This window comes from Bufo bufo, chromosome 1, assembly GCF_905171765.1.
Source record: "Bufo bufo chromosome 1, aBufBuf1.1, whole genome shotgun sequence".
Taxonomy (NCBI): Eukaryota; Metazoa; Chordata; class Amphibia; order Anura; family Bufonidae; genus Bufo; species Bufo bufo.
In genome coordinates, this window is record NC_053389.1 from 679,109,952 (window position 1) to 679,130,322 (window position 20,371).

Here is a 20,371-nt window from a genome sequence, read left to right on the forward strand (position 1 = left end):
CAATGCATGGGCACCGACCGTGGGCCACCCGCATGCGGATCACGGACCCATTCACTTGAATGGGGTCTGCAATCTGTCTGTTCCGCAAAAAGATAGAGCAAGTTCTATCTTTTTGCGGTGCTGAGGCACGGAACGGAACCCCACGGAAGCACTCTGTAGTGCATCCGTGGGGTTCCATTCCGTGCTTCCGTTCCGCACCGCATCTCTGGATTTGCGGACACATTCAAGTGAATGGGTCCGCATCCGTGATGCGGAATTGCACACGGCCGGTGCCCTGTGTATTGCGGACCCGCCGTATGTGGGCCCCAATACGGCAGCAACGGAGGGGCAACGGCCGTGTGCAGGAGCCCTTATTCTGTTTTTTTTTTAATCAATGGGCAGTTAATGTAGAAAACGCACAGAAACCTACAATACTGTGTGTAAACATACATGTCATGGCTGATCAGTGTGACTGTTAATGTTCACGGCTTTCCAACAAGGCTATTAAAATAACGAAACAGAGAATAAACCCAAGGTGTCCCAAGAAAGAGGGGGGGAGGGGGGGAGGCGGAGGGACGGTGTCCACCCAATATACCCCAGATAGGGACACGCATGTCATTTTTTAATCATGCTTCAATAAATTATATATCTTTTTGGTATCATGAGCTCCGTTTTCTTTGTTAGGGCTATTAAAATAGCTGTATTGATAAGATGTCCTGAAAATAAAGAAATAATCCGGCTGCAACCCTGGCTATGAGCCCTCATGGTGCTGGTGACCTGACTGGCTAGTTGTCAGATGGCTGCCACTATTTCTAGTATATCAGGTACTGGGGAACTACCAGATATGCATTCCCCTAATATATATGAGGTCTCTGTGTAAACCATTTGTCTGCAGCTTGTTGCATCTTCGCCCCCCATGGCTGTGGAGCTGCGCTGTATTCCTGTCCAGGACAGGTCCCCCTGGCACTCAGAGGGTTAATGCGGGCTCCGCAACCATGACAGGAGGAGGCAGTGTTACAATGTGGGAAGTGCTGCCCTAACACTGCCATTCGCCACAGTGTGTCAGTGAAGTCACTCAGCAGGAGCAAGGGAAGGAAGAAGAGCGGGGACGAGAGGGTTACACGAACTGCCGCCGGACCTGCGGAGACCCCACAGCCGTCCGACCCCCAGGAAGACCGCAGCTATGGCTTACACAGGGCGCAGGGCTTAGTGCCGGGCTGGGGGTGGGGGTTCACCTACACAGGTAAGTCCTGAGATAAGTGCGCAGTGTGTGCGATAGTGACTGGCATGAACACCGCAGATAGGGGGCAGCAGAGGACTAGGGGGCAGGCTGTCTCCTGTCCTTCGCAGAGTATGGGTATCAGGAGTCCTGGTGCCGGATTATTTTCCATATGACTTGTGATCAAGCACAACCCAGTGAGTCTGGAAGCACATCCACTCCAATACCTCAAGTAGTTACTACTTTCTCTGAGGGGTGAGGTGTGTGAGTGAAGCTTCCTATAAAGGCTTCCTCCAGGGGTTCCATTTTTTCAAGAAGGCATCATGTCTCTTCTCTGTCCAACTAATAAGCTCCTCAAAGTTGCACACTTGATCGACCCTGGCGCACCATTCATCGAAAGATGGAGGTATGGTTGGTAACCAATGTAGCGGGAACAGCACCATAGCTACTGCCAATAAGTGTATGATCAGATTTGTTTTAGAAGGGCGATACAAGTCGCTTGGTTTGGACAGGAAGACCATGTCTGGTAAAATTGTAAAGGGCGCCTGGTATATCTTCTGGATAGCGGATTCAATTTGCTTCCAAAATGCTTTTATGGCGTCACATGTCCACTAGATGTGCAAGTAGGAACCCCCGAAGTTCTGGCATCTCCAGCACCTATCTGTGAAACACTATGTAGGAAGAGAAATTCAGTATTGTACCATCGACATAGGAGCTTATAATGGCTTTCTTGCAATCTTACACATCTAGAGAAACCTTGAGAATGTGTCAGTATGAAACGTGTCTCTGTGTCTGAGAGAACACCGCGGAAATTGGTTTTGTCTGGGGAGGGCCTATAACAAAATGCTGGTAAAGGTATGAAATTTTCCTGGTTTTGGGAAATTTTTTCAACATTAATTGTTCAAAGGCTGTAAGGTCTCTCCCAGGTGTGGCTACCTCCCAAAATTTTGTGCAGATATATTTCAAGTGAGCATAGTAGAAGGATAAGGTCACCCTCGGGATAACTTCAGGGAGAAAACCTTCTAGAGATTCCATAGAGGGCATGGCTCTTCCATTAAATGCTTCCCTTAGAGTCCAAGAACTTAGAGAACGCCATAGACCCTCTTTAGCCACACCTGGTGAAGATACAAGAGTAGGCAATAATGACATTGGTAACAAGGGGGATGGTCGTGGAGCCAAAGTCGAGCCAAACTGACGCCAAACCTCGACCAGACCTTGCAACATTGGATCTAAGCCCCCACTGTTCTGAGTCCCCACTGTGTGAGGAGGAAATTGCAAATGGATCTTCTTCTCCGCTTGGAAACATCATCTGTAACCATCTATTCCATTGTACTGCTTTATAGTAGGCAAACATGTCAGGTAGGCCCAAACCTCCCGACTCTCGTCTCCTGATCATAATTGAATAAGATATACAAGGCTTTTTGTTTTTCCACAAGAATCTAGAAAAAAGGCTCTTGATGGAAGTGAAAAATGCAGGAGACAGGAGAATCTGTACCATCTGCAACACATATAGTACTTTCGGCATGATGTATGTTTTTTAATAGGTTCCGTCTGCCAAGCCAGGTTATCCACAATGAGTGATATGATTTCAACATCTTGGTAAGCTCAGCTAATAGTGAGAGTAATTCAAATGATAGAACTCTGATAAGTCTCCCGAGAGACTTGCTCCTAGGTAGGTAATGGTAGAGGAGGCCCAAGCAAAATCTGTTCTGGACTTCAATCTGGGGAGTAGTGTCTGAGGGATTGACACATTCAGTATCTCTGATTTGGCAGAGTTAACCTTAAAGTTTGATATAACACTAAATTCCTGTAACAGTTGGGAGATCTCAGGTATGCTAACTAGTGGGTTTGCTGTTAGGAAAAGTAGGTCACCTATGTTCAGTCCCTGAATGTTATCATGTTTCAGGACTGCTTGAAGCAATGTTTCCATCACAAGAACAAATAGGGTAGGGGATAGCGGGCACTCCTGCCTCGTGCCGTTTTTTATTTCGAAGGTAGGCGACAAAGTGCCGTTGATGTTGAGTCGTGCATGTGGGGCCTGGTATAGCGAGAAAATTGCATGGATCATAGGTTGTGGGAAAGCAAATTTATGGAGGACTGCTTCCATGTAATTCCACCTGACGTCTATGCCAAGGAGGGCTAGGGGTATTTTGGACATATGGGCTGTATGGATGGCATGAAATAAGCGCGTTGAATTTGTTTTCCCCTCTCTCCCTTGGACGAAACCCACCTGTTCTGGACCTACCAAGGAGGGAATGATAGTTTTGAGTCTGTTGGCCACCAATTTAGCCCATATTTTTAGATCTTGATTTAACAGGGAAATCGGTCTGTAACTGCCGCATTCCGAGGGGTCCTTTCCCTCTTTGGGAATTAGGGTAATAAAAGCTTCTTGAGTTTGTCTGGAGAGGGAACTTCCAGAAAGGAGGGCATTGCAGACCTTAGTCAGTTGGAAGACTATGAGCTCTTTGAAAGTCTTAAAGTATTGAAGAGGGAAACTGGGCTCTTTTGGGGGGAAAAACTACAAAGAACAGCCTGGAGTTCCTCTTCTGAAATCGGACGGACGAGGTCCGAGGCCCTTGAGGCTGTTATGGAGGGTAATTTTAGGGGTTGTAGGAACCTCTGTGTTGTTTCTATGGAAATCAACACAGAGACCTTATCTTCTGGAATCTTCTGCAATCTCATCTGTCGAGGAGACTAATTTGCCAGATTCAGTCTTGATTGTGTGTATAAAGGACTTTGCTCTAGCTTTGTTAAGGAGGGAGGACATTAGACGGCCCCCTTTGTCTCCATGTGCATATATAAGATGTTTAAAGTCTAAGTATTTTTTTGCCAATTGGGTCGAGAGATAGGTTTTGAGCTTGGCCCTCAAGAGCAGTAGGTCCTCCTGGAGAGGGATAGTTTTGGATCTTCTTCTGGATTCTCTCCACAGCTGCAATTTGCTGTAGGATGCTATCTACTTCCTTTTGCTTGGCTTTCTTTAATTTAGAGCCCAGAGATATAAAGATTCCCCTAATATAAGCCTTATATGCTTCCCAGACTATCGGTGCCTCCACCCCCTCTACTGAGTTTAGGGTGAAATATTCTTGTAGGTATTTGCTCACTGTTTTTCGGATATTGTCGTTACTAAGAAGGGACTCGTTTTAATCTCCATGACCACTCCCTCTTAGGTAGCTGTCTTATAGATAGTGTGATATGACAAGGCGCATGCTCTGAGATGGTGATGTTCCCAATGGGTGCTGCACTTGTCTGAAAAAGCACTGATTTAGATGCCAGAATGGGGTCTGATCTCTGAAAAGAGCCATTTGTAGCCGTACTAAAGGTGTAGTCTCTTGTTTGAGGGTGCAGTTGTCTCCACACATCCACCAAACCCAATTCCTGTAATTTGATGTGAAGCTTTCCAATTGCCTTTTGTGTGATATGGGAGCGCTGTGATGAGGAGTCTAATAGTGGGTTTAGTACTAGGTTTAGATTTTCCCCAATAATAATTTGACCTTCAGCAAATAACTTTACGTTCTCTAGGACCTGTAGTAACCAGGGCACTTGTTTTGAGTTTGGGAAATATATATCTGCTAAGGTGTATTTAATGGAGGTAATAGTGCATCGGAATACTGCTGTGTGACCTGGAATGGTATGGATTTATGGATCGCGATTGTCACTCCCTTCGTGTGTGAGGTCAGCTCTGGAATCACTGGTTGAAGTAATGGTTAGGGAGTTTCGGGATTTTATCTTTCCTGAAATGGGTTTCCTGTAGAAAGGCAATACTGTTCTTGAGTTTACATAAAATAAATATAGTGTGGTGTCTCTTGTCAGGTGAGTTTAGGCTTTTTATGTTAAGAGTAGTGGATACCATGTCTGCTATTTCACACTATGTCGTGTTGGCTGCAACATCTAGTGGAAAAAAAAAGAGGTTAAGAACGAAAAACTGTTCACCAGTGCAAATAATACTAAATAGGGGCAAAGTGGGAAATGGAGGGGGGGGGGGGGTGATATGAAGACAGATAGATGTAGGGAAAGACATTAGACAAGACAAACAGGTAAAGAGGTATCAAATAACACCTCTAGCAAAAGTATAAGGAACTTCACTATACTACAATGCATACTGTACTTCAAGATGTGAATATCAGGCTTAAAGCCGGAAAAATTGTGTGTCTTGTCTGCTACGACACACCAAATTAAGTACTGTAACTCCCTCTCCCAATTCTTAAGGGTGGGGGAGAGGTGGGGGCAGTTCGGATACACCTGGACATGTCGTGCAACCCAGCACCACCTATGAAAACTAAGCAATGTTCTGAACAGAACATAAAAAGATCACTATGATAATAAGACAAAGGTAAGTTAACTTTTCAGCTGAATGATTAATTGGCTAACTGCAGCCGTGAGAACGGGTAGAGAAGGCATCTCTTAGCATATTAAAGAAGGTACATTCCTCCCCCTTGTACCACTGTAGATTCCAGTCCCGGATGGATGATCAAATATTTCTGCTTGTGGAAGGGGTGGGGGTGGGGGGGTTGGATGGGGAGAAGGAAATAGATCAAGCAGAACTCCCTAAAATTCCTGAACTGGGATCCCCTGTACCTATAGACTCCTGACCCCAAGAGTCCTTTCAATGAAGTCAAACCTCTAGTGTTTCGAGGAGTTTAAGTGGGTGATGTCGCCATCTTGGGTTGCCTCTTCTTACATCTAGGTGATTGATTTTTCTGCGCCACTTTCCACGGCTCAACTTTACAGAGTTGTGGGAGGTCTTGGTCATCCAGCATCGGCAGCCAAGATGGAATCGGCAATGGTGGAATCTCAAAACACTCCATATTCTTTCCAGATCAACAGGGGTATGTATCACCAGTCTCCGACCGTTGATCCAGATAGCTAGGCCAAACGGGAATAGCCAATTATACTGTATGCGCTTTGTCTGTAAGACTTCCAGGAGTGGTCGCAGTACGCGGCGCTTTGCCAAAGTAGAGGGGGCTATATCTTGATAGAAATGCAGGGTAGAATCCGCATATTGTACCGGCTGTTTTTCTCTTGCCACTGTTAATATCTGGGAGGTGTCCACAAAGGAAAGAGGCTGCAAATAATATCTCGTGGCGGTTCCCCCTGTATTGTTTTGGGGTGCAGCACCCTATGTATGCGCTCTATGACCACCTCCGCGGCCCTGTCTGATCCCAGTAAGTCTCCAAAGATCTCATATGCCACCTTCTGCAGGGCTTCTGGTGCGAACTGCTCAGGTAGTCCTTTGATTCTGATATTCCTCCTCCTGCTACAGTTCTCCTGGTCCTCTATGGGCCTTGTTGATATACTCAGCATGTTCCAAGGATCGCGTCGCTACCGCTTCAGAGAAGGCTACCATGTTTGATTGTGCAGACTCAAGGTTCTCCACCCGCTGGCCTATCTGACGCAGGTCTGCCTTGATATCCGCCAGCTCTTCCATCACTGGTCTCATAGCCTGCAGGATTTTTTTTTTAGGAAAGCTTTGGTGATAGGGGCAGATGCGGACTCACCCCAGTCGCTCTCCGCTACACTGTCTCTGTCAGAGTCTGCAGCCAGGTCACCCGCGCTCTCCGCCGCCATCTTGCATAAGTCTCCCGCGGGCTGCGTGTGTTGTTTCTTCCAGCATTTTTGTAAGTCCATCTGGTTTGCAGACAACTTTGGGGTGTTCGGAGGGTCTCCAGGACGTTCCCTGTTCATCTTCCGCATTTTGTGAGGTTTTCTGCGTGCTGTAAAAGTGGCCCTGGGGTGCTCCCGTGAAGGAGCTGCAGGCTCATGCGTCCATCACGCACAGCAGCCAGACTCCGCACCCTTTTTTCAAAATATTTTTTTTAAATATTTTATTACAGCAATTTTTAGCCATCTTAGGGGACTTGACTATGTAGTTCTTTTGCTCTCTTATGCCGGGGATCAGCAACCTCCAGCGCTCCTGCTTTGGTGAAACTACAACTCCCAGCATGCACACTTGCTTGGCTGTACCTGGAACTCCCAAAAAAGTGACTTGTTGTTTCCCAACAGCTGAAGTGTTGGAGATGTTGACCCCTTCCCTATGTCATAGACTGCAATAGTATACTATTGCAGTCAATGGGATTTTTACAAGCTTTCTGTAGGGACAGCTTAACAGGCAGTTACCTATGGCAGGCCTGGCTGCAGGCTGCCATAGTAACTGATTGGAATTTTGCTGTGGGGAAAGATAAAGGGAGCCTAATCTCTTAGATGCTATTGACCGCACCTTCTGAGGGGTTAAATGACCGGGATACGGAGCGGGCTCAGCTCATAAACCTTCTCCATACATCCTTTAATGCAAAATGACATACAGTTACTCATTTTCCATCAAAGGGTTAAAACCAGTGTTCCCGTCAGCCGCACAGCTTCCTTTTTGCCTCCACTCAGGACCTCTGCAGGCCCGCTCACCGCCGCAGCCTGGACTTCATGTAATGGTGTATGTCTGTTCCGTACTCTGGGGAAGCCCACCCTGGCAATGCACACAATTTTCACTGTGTGCATTGCTGTAGTGGGTGGCCCTAGAACTCGGAACAGTCACCCACCATACTGCCCACAGTTCCCTTAACGTCCTGACGTTATCCAGTGTCAGGAAGTTCCTGTGCGGAGCTCCAAGCTGGCCCTGCTTCCTTCCTCATGCGCTGCTGCTACTGGAAGAGGAGAAAAGAGAAGGGGACAGCATGTTCTTAGACCTAGCCCCCCAGTCAAAGTGTTGAAGTGGCGTCCGAGATGCCCAAAGGCCAAGCCAAGTAAGTTTTCATGTGGAATATGTTTATGTTATACACATATATTATACACTGTGCCACAAAATATACAGTATACCTCTACACTGTGTAGGGGTTATACTGTTTATTGTACAGCATGGCGCAGAGGTTATATTGTCCGGCATGGTGTAACCTCCATACATTTGCTGTACAGTATATAGTATAATCCCTGCACCATGCTATACAATGTACATTATAATCATCACACCATGCCATACAATATACAGTATAACCCCTACACCATGCTATACAATGTACATTATAATGCATACATCATGCCGTAGAAAATACACTATAGTTCATGCACCATGCTGTACAGTATACATTATAATCCATACACCATGCTGTTCAATATACAGTATAGTTCATACACCATGCTGTATAATATACAGTATAGTTCAGACACCATACCGTACAATATACAGTATAGTTCAGACACCATGCCTTACAATATACAGTATAACACCTACACTGTGGGGTTATTGTGTATATTGTACGGCATGGTGCAGGGATTATAATCTATACTGTACAGCATGGTGTATGGATTATACTGTATATTTTACGGTATGGTGTATGGATTATAATGTATATTATACGGCATGATGTATGGATTATACTGTATATTATACAGCATGGTGCAGGGATTATAATGTATACTGTACAGTATGGTGCTTGGATTATAATGTATATTATACGGCATGGTGTATGGATTATAATGTATATTATTACGGCATGGTGCAGGGATTATGCTGTATACTGTAAATCATGGTGTATGAACTATACTGTTTATTGTACGGCATGGTGTATGGATTACAGTGTAAATCGTATTGAATAGTGTAGGGGTTATATTGTATTTTGTACAGCATGGTGTATGAACTATACTGTATATTGTACAGCATGGTGTATGAAGTATATTATACGGCATGGTGTATGAACTATACTGTATATTGTACGGCATGGTGTATGAACTATACTGTATATTGTACGGCATGGGGCAGGAATTATAATGCATTCTGTACTGCATGGTGTAGGGATTATACTGTATATTGTACGGCATGGTGTATTAACTATACTATATATTGTATGGCATGGTGCAGGGATTATAATGTATTCTGTACAGCATGGTGTAGGGATTATACTGTATATTACACAGCATGGTGCAGGGATTATACTGTATTGTACGGGATGGTGCAGGGGTTTCACTGTATGCTCTTTGATGTGACAGTTATCTTAGATTTTCCTATCGCCCACCTTTGATGGCGCTGTGCCCAACTTTGAGCCGACCGCGCTCAGCAGCTGCCAAGGCTTAGAGGGAAGACTGGTTAAGACTGGCATTTCATATGTTAGCCTTATTCCGAGGTATGCTGGATAAAGATGCAACAAATTTCTTAAGAGGTGCACGACCATTAATAAATTTGGTGTCTGTTTGCAGACAAGCAAATAGATGGCTGCTATGAGATGGCAAAAATTTGCACCATAATTTATGCCAATTTCTGGCATACATTGTGGCATAGTAAATTTGTTGGACTGGGGGAGGCCACTTCCCTCCCACTTTTTCCTTATCACAAAAAGTGACAGGGAAAGTGCAAACATCAAAAGTTAAATTTTTTTGCTCAAAATGTGGCAAAAATGAAGCATTACATACAGTACAGACCAAAAGTTTGGACACACCTTCTCATTCAAAGAGTTTTCTTTATTTTCATGACTATGAAGCCATCAAAACTATGAATTAACACATGTGGAATTATATACATAACAAACAAGTGTGAAACAACTGAAAATATGTCATATTCTAGGTTCTTCAAGGTAGCCACCTTTTGCTTTGATTACTGCTTTGCACACTCTTGGCATTCTCTTGATGAGCTTCAAGAGGTAGTCCCCTGAAATGGTCTTCCAACAGTCTTGAAGGAGTTCCCAGAGATGCTTAGCACTTGTTGGCCCTTTTGCCTTCACTCTGCGGTCCAGCTCACCCCAAACCATCTCGATTGGGTTCAGGTCCGGTGACTGTGGAGGCCAGTTCATCTGGCGCAGCACCCCATCACTCTCCTTCATGGTCAAATAGCCCTTACTTTCAAAGTTTTCCCAATTTTTCGGCTGACTGACTGACCTTCATTTCTTAAAGTAATGATAGCCACTCGTTTTTCTTTACTTACCTGCTTTTTTCTTGCCATAATACAAATACTAACAGTCTATTCAGTAGGACTATCAGCTTTGTATCCACCTGACTTCTCCTCAGCGCAACTGATGGTCCCAACCCCATTTATAAGGCAAGAAATCCCACTTATTAAACCTGACAGGGCACACCTGTGAAGTGAAAACCATTTCTGGGGACTACCTCTTGAAGCTCATCAAAAGAATGCCAAGAGTGTGCAAAGCAGTAATCAAAGCAAAAGGTGGCTACTTTGAAGAACCTAGAATATGACATATTTTCAGTTGTTTCACACTTGTTTGTTATGTATATAATTCCACATGTGTTAATTCATAGTTTTGATGCCTTCAGTGTGAATCTATAATTTTCATAGTCATGAAAATAAAGAAAACTTTTTGAATGAGAAGGTGTGTCCAAACTTTTGGTCTGTACTGTATTTCCCATTGAAATCAGCGACCTATCCATGTCATGCTCAGTGGTGTTGGGTTCTCCACAGAGAGACGTTCTTTGTAGCTTCCCTCTGCTCTGGCCAATGAGGGTCCTGAACAACTCTCTCCTCTTCTTTGAGAGGGAACGAGGAGACCATCTGTTCACAAGAGTGCTAGGAGTCCCTGTGGTCAACCCCCAGTGATCCAACAGTTGATAAATACTTGTGGTGGGATCGCACCTTTTTGTTTCTTACACCGTTCTCCATGTGATATTTAGATAGTTTGTACATTTACAGACGCAGCAATGCCATTTTTTCTTTACCTTTTTTTACATGATAACCAGGAAAAGTGGGGGAAGATCCTAAGATTTTTCATGATTCAACCAAGAGTATGGTCCTGAAGAACTTTAAGCAGTATTCCAGCCATGTCCTTATTAAAGTCACAAGGTTGATCTTTTTGCAGAAAGAACTTTAATACCGTTTATGATTTCCTGATCTTTGCTCAACAAATAGCAAATTGCAGGAAAGGGCTGACCAGTGACTCACTGGCCTTAGCAGTGACTCGCCTCAGCCTGTGATTGGCTAAGGGGGCCTTTCCTGGGATTTTATGACAAGTCAAGCCAGGGCGGGAAGTGGAGAGGAGCGAAGACTGGAGCAGCACGGGCAGGGAATCAGTGGAGGTGAGTAATGATTCTTTTTTCTTTTTTTTTAACCCCTTCTGACCCGCTTTCTGTAGGAAACAAACAAAACACTTTCTTCAAAGTACTGGCCATTCCTTCTAAATTAAAAGGGAGTTAAAAGATTAGTTCTTAGGCTACTTTCACAATTGCATTAATATTTTCCGGTATTGAGATTCGTCATAGGGTCTCAATACCAGAAAAAAAACGCTTCAGTTTTTTCCCCATTCTGCAGCCACACTTCTGATCCCAGTCTAATCCCCTTTCTGATGACCATACAGTAATAACGCCACCTTAGGTCCTCCCCACACAATAAGAATGTCCCCTTAGCGCCCCTTGGACAGTATAATATCCCTTTAGTGTCCTCCACAGAGTATGACGACCCTTTAGTGCCAAGGCACTTTTGAATGTATTGTGATTTGGTGTTTTTTTTTATTGGTGTTTTTTTTCTGGAGCAAAGAATGTTGCATTCAGATGTTACAGGAAATTATGAAACCCTCCAAAAACACTGATTTTGTTTTTTGTGTTTTTTCAAAAGTTTTCCCATAGACTTCTCTATAAAAGTTGTGGTATTTGTGGTAAAATTTCATGGAGTTTTTTACAAGCAAAAAAAAGAAAACCTTGAGAAAAAATTTAAGTGGAGAAGCACGATTATCCTAATAAGTAAACATATATAGTTTTTTAGACACATTTTTGAAGTACTTTTGCACACTTTTGGCAAGATATATACCTTCACTTGCTGCAATGGACAATAGTGAAAAAAAGCAGAAGTGCATGCTCAAGTTTGACATGTTAAAAGGGAGACATAGGGAAACATTCTGCTTGTTCTGGGAAGGCGCAACTTACAGTAAGCCTTGTTCACACCTCCATTAAGCAGATCCAGTTGCCTGATCCTGCGCAAATGCGGCTGTCCTCCAGATAAAAAACAGTTGCATGCAATGTTTTTGTCCGACCGAAACCCAGCACTTATGCCAGAAAGCGTCTGGACTTCATTACAGTCAGTGGGGATCCGCCGGTGAAGTAGAGGATCCTGCAGGCTGCTCTGTGCCGGAACAGTCGGCCGGATCTTCTAACTGAGATGTGAACAAGACCTTACGCTATTCACAAGCTGATAGCACTATTTGAGCACCAGTGTGAACTAGGCCTTCCCAGTCCAGTCCTGATAAGGATAAGTTCCTCGTGCACGCACGTGAAATGTTTGTTTTTCCTGGTACAATGAGCGCCTTTGTTCACCCGACTTTATTATCTTTGTCATTGATGCTGACATTGGTCACAGTGGTGTGCCGGGTCTGAGCACGTGTTTATGAAGTAGCACAGAATATTGAGGCAGCAATTCTTTTGTAGAGCCTTCTCCAGCAGGCTGTTACAGTGGGTGAATAGCCTGCCGGATCCATGCTGCCGCTAGTGCACGCGTGCTACCGGAAGTTTGCTCCGGGCCCATTCACTATAATGTCCGGCCACAGCACAGCAAACATGCCGAGAGGCAGCCGGAATAAAAATACGACATGTAGTTATAGTGAATGGGGCCGGAGCGGACTAACGGCGGCACGCATGCACTAGCGGCAGCACGTATTCGGCAGGCTGTTCACCCGCCGGAACAGCCTGCAGGAGAAGGCTGCCACTAATGTGAAAGTTGCCATACTTTAGTAATGCTAGTGGATGTAGCTGCACCCACAAAACAGCTTCACAAAGTCTGGATTGGAATTTCTAGGGTACAGCACCATGTACAGGGCATCCCTTCCCTCTTTGCTGATTTTGAGTATGTTCCCACAAGCAGGGTACACTATAGAAGTGACACTGTGGAAATTTGCAACAGATGTAGCATCATAGTATATGAGTTTTTACAAAATGGAGCCTGCACAGAATTTTACTTCCAGTATGGATTTTAAATCTGAAGCATATCAATTGTATGCCCCAGATTTCCCCTGTGCTTTTAACACTTTGCAATTTATAGTGTGAAATCCACTTAAAAAGTCACATATATGTAAAATGTGCAGATTTTGCCATGGATCAGTGGCAAAACCCACAGGGTATTTTTCCACTTCAATTTAGATTATAGGGGAAAATATGTACGACAGAACCCTGTATATGATCAGGTTTGTAGAAGCAGTTTTCGAAGCTAACTCCAGGTATGGCTTCAAAAATAAGCACAAGGCCTCATGCACACGACCGTGCTGTTTTTTGCGGACCGTAAACCGCGGATCCGCAAAAAACGGAAGCCGTCCGTTTGCCTTACGCAATTTGCGGAACGGAACGGGCGGCCCATTGTAGACATGCCTATTCTTGTCCGCAAAACGGACAAGAATAGGACATGCTATATTTTTTTCGCGGTGCCTCAGAACGGATTAACGGATGCGGACAGCACACGGAGTGCTGTCCGAATCTTTTGCGGCCCCATTGAAGTGAATGGGTCCGCACCCGAGCCGCAGAAACTGCAGCTCGGATGCGGACTCGAACAACGGTCGTGTGCATGAGGCCTAAGGGTGGTTTCACATGAGCGAGTCCATTGCGGGAATCGCTCTCAATGTGTGAACGTGATCCTCCGTTCTGAATTTGCAGGAGCCCACGGCATTATACTGATTTATAATGCTGTGTGCCTCTGTCTGACCATACTTCTACAGGTGAAACTTGAAAAATTAGAATATCATGCAAAAGTCCATCTATTTCAGTAATGCAAATTAAAAGGAATTGCATTAATGCAACTTAAAATTAGAATTTTTGTGAAAAGGTTCAATATTCTAGGCTCAAAGTGTCACACTCTAGTAGGCTAATTAATCCATACCCCCTGAGCAAAGGGTACCTCAAAATTGTGACTTTGGGGTTTCATAAGCTGTAAGCCATAATCATCCAAATTATAACAAATAAATGCTTGAAATATCTCGCTTTGCATGTAATGAGTCTCTCTCATATGTTAGTTTCACCTTTTAAGTTGGATTACTGAAATAAATGAACTTTGCACGATCTTCAAATTTTTTAAGTTTCACCTGTACATAATAATAGTGACATAAAGGTGTCAATATAAGGCCTCTTTCACACTACAGTATGTCCATTTCAGTGTTTTGCGTTCCGTTTTTCACGGATCCGTTGTCCCGTTTTTGGGTTCCGTTGTGTCTCCGTTTCCGTTCAGTATGTCCGCAAAAACCTTTCAGTATGGTTTCCGTATGGTTCCCGTATACGGTCCGTTTTTCACGGATCAAAAACGGAAGCCACCTGTATTTGTGCTCAGCCAAAGTTTGGCAACAAGAAACACATGGCCACAGTGGGCTGGGCCTAGCATTTGTTAATGACGGATCCGCAAAAAACGGATGACATACGGATGGCATACGGATGCCTTCCGTATGCATTCCGTTTTTTTGCGGACCCATTGACTTTAATGGAGCCACGGACCGTGATTTGCGGAGAAACATAGGACATGTTCTATCTTTCCACGGCACGGAAATACTGAAATACTGAAACAGAATGCACACGGAGACACTTCAGTATTTTTTGCTGAACCATTGAAATGAATGGTTCAGTATCTGTTCCGTATACTGAACTCAAAAAACGTCCAGTATACTGAACGCAAAATACTGTAGTGTGAAGGAGGCCTAATCCTGTAGAAGTAAGGTCAGACAGCATTATAAATCAGTATAAGGCCTCATGCACACGACCGTTGTGTGCATCCGTGGCCGTTGTGCCGTTTTCCGTTTTTTTTCGCGGACCCATTGACTTTCAATGGGTCCGTGGAAAAAACGGAGAATGCACCGTTTGGCAGCCGCATCCGTGAGCCGTGTTTCCTGGCCGTGAAAAAAATATGACCTGTCCTATTTTTTTCACGGCCAACGGTTCACGGACCCATTCAAGTCAATGGGTCCGTGAAAGAACACGGATGCACACAAGATTGGCATCCGTGTCCGTGATCCGTGGCCGTAGGTTAGTTTTTATACAGACGGATCCGAAGATCCGTCTGCATAAAAGCTTTTTCAAAGCTGAGTTTTCACTTCGTGAAAACTCAGAACCGACAGTATATTCTAACACAGAAGCGTTCCCATGGTGATGGGGACGCTTCTAGTTAGAATACACTACAAACTGTGTACAAGACTGCCCCCTGCTGCCTGGCAGCACCCGATCTCTTACAGGGGGCCATGATCAGCACAATTAACCCCTTCAGGTGCCGCACCTGAAGGGGTTAATTGTGCTGATCACGGCCCCCTGTAAGAGATCAGGGCTGCCAGGCAGCAGGGGGCAGACCCTCCCCCCCTCCCCAGTTTGAATATCATTGGTGGCCAGTGCGGCCCCCCCCCCCTCCCTCTATTGTAATAATTCGTTGGTGGCACAGTGTGCGCCCCCCCCTCCCTCCCTCTATTGTAATAATTTGTTGGTGGCACAGTGTGCGCCCCCCCCCCTCCCTCCCTCTATTGTAATAATTCGTTGGTGGCACAGTGTGCGCCCCCCATCGGCCCCCCCTCCCTCTATAGCATTAACAACATTGGTGGCCAGTGTGCGGCCTCCCATCTCCCCCCCCCCCATCATTGGTGGCAGCGGAGTTCCGATCGGAGTCCCAGTTTAATCGCTGGGCTCCGATCGGTAACCATGGCAACCGGGACGCTACTACAGTCCTGGTTGCCATGGTTACTTAGCAATAGTACAATAGTAGAAGATTCATACTTATCTGCTGCTGGCTGCTGCTGCGATGTTCGTGTCCGGCCGGGAGCTCCACCTACTGGTAAGTGACAGGGTCTGTGCGGCGCATTGCTAAATGAACTGTCACTTACTAGTAGGAGGAGCTCCCGGCCGGACACGAACATCGCAGCTCCCAGGTAAGTATGAATCTTTTACTATTGTACTATTGCTAGTAACCCGCTGCCACCAATGATCGGGGGGGAAGGGGGGGGGGGGAGATGGGAGGCCGCACACTGGCCACCAATGTTGTTAATGCTATAGAGGGAGGGGGGCCAATGGGGGGCGCACACTGTGCCACCAACGATTTATTACAAAAGAGGGAGGAAGGGGGGGGGCGCACACTGTGCCACCAACGAATTGTTACAATAGAGGGAGGAAGGGGGGGGGGCGCACTGGCCACCAATGATATTCAAACTGGGGAGGGGGGGGGGGTCTGCCCCCTGCTGCCTGGCAGCCCTGATCTCTTACAGGGGGATATGATAGTACAATTAACCCCTTCAGGTGCGGCACCTGAGGGGTTAATTGTGCTGATCACGGCCCCCTGTAAGAGATCGGATGCTGCTAGGCAGCAGGGGGCAGTCATGTACACAGTTTGTAGTATATTCTAACTAGAAGCGTCCCCATCACCATGGGAACGCCTCTGTGTTAGAATATACTGTCGGAAATGAGGTTTCATGACCTAACTCATATCCGACAGTATATTCTAACATAGAGGCGTTCCCATGGTGATGGGGACGCTTCAAGTTAAAATATACCATCGGATTGGAGAAAACTCCGATCTGATGGTATAAAAGGGACTCCAGACTTTACATTGAAAGTCAATGGGGACGGATCCGTTTGAAATTGCACCATATTGTGTCAACGTCAAACGGATCCGTCCCCATTGACTTGCATTTTAATTCAGGACGGATCCGTTTGGCTCCGCACGGCCAGGCGGACACCAAAACGACTTTTTTTTCATGTCCGTGGATCCTCCAAAAATCAAGAAAGACCCACGGACGAAAAAACGGTCACGGATCACGGGAAAACGGAACCCCGTTTTGCGGACCGCAAAAAAATACGGTCGTGTGCATGAGGCCTATTGCGGTGCACTCCTGCAAGTTCAGAACAGAGGATGGCTCTCACACATGGAACGTGATTCCCGCAATGGACTCATTCGTGTGAAACAACCCTAAAAGTGCCAGTACACCGCTAATTGCCGGGCCACGGCATGTATAGGCAGCCTTTGTAGAATCTGTCCGTTTCTGTCACATGCTGTAGATTTTGTTGCAGGAATTTTCTGTGACTGTAAGGCCCCTTTCACACGGGCGAGTTTTCCGCGCGGGTGCAATGCGTGAGGGGAACGCATTGCACCCGCACTGAATCATGACCCATTCATTTCTATGGGGCTGTTCACATGAGCGGTGATTTTCACGCATCACTTGTGCGTTGCGTGAAAATCGCAGCAAGCTCTATTTTGTGCGTTTTTCACGCAACGCAGGCCCCATAGAAGTGAATGGGGCTGCGTGAAAATTGCAAGCATCCGTAAGCAAGTGCGGATGCGGTGCGATTTTCACGCATGGTTGCTAGGTGACGATCGGGATGGAGACCCGATCATTATTATTTTCCCTTATAACATGGTTATAAGGGAAAATAATAGCATTCTGAATACAGAATGCATAGTACAATAGTGCTGGAGGGGTTAAAAAAAAAATTCTAATAATTGAACTCACCTTGATCCACTTGCTCGCGCAGCCGGCATCTCCTTCTGTCTTCATCTTAGCTGTGTGCAGGAAAAGGACCTTTGATGACGTCACTCCGGTCATCACATGATCTTTTACCATGGTGATGGATCATGTGATGACCGGAGTGACGTCACCACAGGTCCTTTTCCTGCAATCAGCAAAGAAGGAGACAGAAGAGATGCCGGGCTGCGCGATCAAGTGGACTAAGGTGAGTTTAATTATTTTTATTTATTTTTTAACCCCTCCAGCGCTATTTTACTATGAATTCTGTATTCAGAATGCTATTATTTTCCCTTATAACCATGTTATAAGGGAAAATAATACAATCTACAGAACACCGATCCCAAGCCCGAACTTCTGTGAAGAAGTTCGGGTTTGGGTACCAAACATGCGCGATTTTTCTCACGCGAGTGCAAAACGCATTACAATGTTTTGCACTCGCGCTGAAAAATCGCGCATGTTCCAGCAATGCACCCGGACCTTTTCCCGCAACGCCCGTGTGAAAGAGGCCATAGAAGTGAATGGGGCTTCAGTGAAAAACGCATTGCATCCGGAAGCAAGTGCAAAGTAAATGCGTTTTTCACTGATGGTTGCTAGGAGATGTTGTTTGTAAACCTTCAGTTCTTTATCACGCACGTGAAAAACGCATTGCACTTGCACGGAAAAAACTGAGCAACTGGACGCAATCGCAGACGAAACTGACTGAACTTGCTTGAAAAATGGTGCGAGTTTCACTGAACGCATCCTAAACGCATTTGGACCTAATCCGTCACGTTCCTGTGAAAGAGGCCTAAGGCCTCTTTCACACGACCGTACGGCGTATGGCTTGTTCAGTATTTTGCGGTCCGCAAAAAGTACGGATGACGTCCGTGTGCATTCCATTTTTGGTGGAACGGAACAACTTGCCCCAGTTATGCTGACAATAATAGGACATGTTCTATCTTTGAACGAAACGGAAAAACACATAACGGACAAGGATAGTACTGTTCTATCAGGTGCCAGCCGTTCCGCAAAAAACGGAATGCACATGGACGTCATCCCTATTTTTTGCGGATCCGTTTTTTGCGGACCGCAAAATACTGAAAAAGCCATATGGTCGTGTGCAAGAGGCCTAAATCAGCTTTGGTGGCAAGGGCAAGATTTATCAAAACTAGTGTAAAGTAAAGCTGGCTTAGTTGCCCATAGCAACCAATCAGATTCCACCTTTCATTTTCAGAGCTCCATTGGATAAATCTCCCCCATGGATTTCTGCAATCCCCATTCAGATGAATGGAACTGATTTCTGCAGCAAAATCTGCTGGGTGTCTTTAGTGTCTCTTCCAGTACGATCCAAACTTGGTTTTATTTTCAAAACTGCATCTAAAAAACTGATCAAAACCTGTGTTTGGGCAGCCTAGGTGTACCTGCACATGGGTGCTGGTGAAGGTGGAATTTCCATGCGGATTTCTGCATCCAAACAGCACCAAAACCAGCAATTTCTGATTGTGTTTTTTTACCCCGTTCTCTCTGTACTCCTTCGGTGGGTTGCTTACCGTAAGGGTCCATTCACACGTCCGCAAAATGGGTCCGCATCCATTCCGCAATTTTGTGGAACAGGTGCGGACCCATTCATTTTCAATGGGGCCGGAATGTTCTGTCCGCATCCGCATTTGCGGATCCGCACTTCCGTTCCCCAAAAAAATAGAACATGTCCTATTCTTGTCCGCAATTGCGGACAAGAAAAGGCATTTTCTAGGAGAGTGCCAGCGATGTGCGATCCGCAAAATGCGGAACGCACATTGCCCATGTCCGTGTTTTGCAGATTCGCAAAACACATACGGATGTGTGAATGGACCCTAATTGGGAGGATTCACAAGCTGCCTCGCCTGCACTGACCTTTCGAAGCAGGTAACAGTACTGCATTACGGTAATCACTGTATATTAGGCGAACACAATATGTACCCCTTTGGGGTCCATTACGTCAAACATACTTACCCTTTCAGCGCCTCTCTCTCTCTCGTTTGCCCGTATATCCTTTCAGTATTTCCTAAGACCCAAGACCTATTTCAAGTTGTCTCCTATAATCATGTGGAACAGATGAGGAGAACCGTTATGTCTAGAACTATTGCTTTTTCTATTTTCTTGCTTCAAAGGCTTGCCCTGCAGCAACCAATTGAATTCCCAACATAAGCAACATAGTTTGGGAAACATTACTGCTTAGTGAGGTTTTGAAATGAAAAAATGACAGGGCGTGCATAGACCTGTGGATGGAGAGCTTGAAGAAAGCTGGTGCCCTTAATTGTGTGAATATAATAATAGTGCTATTCAGAATTCGGGAAATTGCTGTACTGCAGTCTGCTCAGGAGTCGGTGCCGTTCCCGGCTGCTTGCCTGACTTTTTCTGTAACACCCATAGGCATCAATGGAGAATGTGACTTCTTCTCCTTTGAACTCTGTTCAGACTGTTGTGACCGGTCATCAGACCCCTGGATTCCTGTGGGCCTAGAAGTGGGTCCTACACCCTTCATATCTACAAAATGCTTCCAGAAGTTGTGCAGTGTAGAAAGACCCTAATTACCCGGTGAGATGTGCCGTCACATAAAAGACCTGATCTGCTGCTCCTGTAGAACACGTGTAAACCTCTAGACAACAATACTGGTGGATACTCGTGGCTAGTGACTGGACAAAGTCAATAGAAATAATACCATTGCTGCATTCGGCTATGTCCGGCAGTCTCATAGAGATGACCAGAGCGGCAGTGTGCATCCTCGATCTGCCACTGCTTTCATTTTGATCATGAGGGTCAC

The 20,371-nt window shown here is 45.4% G+C and overlaps 1 protein-coding gene across 1 annotated transcript in view; it reads left to right on the plus strand.

Annotated features, from left to right (window-relative positions):
• The first annotated feature begins 1,029 nt into the window (after positions 1-1,029).
• FES (FES proto-oncogene, tyrosine kinase) overlaps positions 1,030-20,371 on the plus strand; it is a 167,045-nt gene continuing 147,703 nt past the window's right edge. Inside the window, exon 1 of the mRNA XM_040414112.1 lies at positions 1,030-1,222. The gene's annotated coding sequence lies outside the window, so the exon portion shown is untranslated. The remainder of the gene's footprint in view (positions 1,223-20,371) is intronic.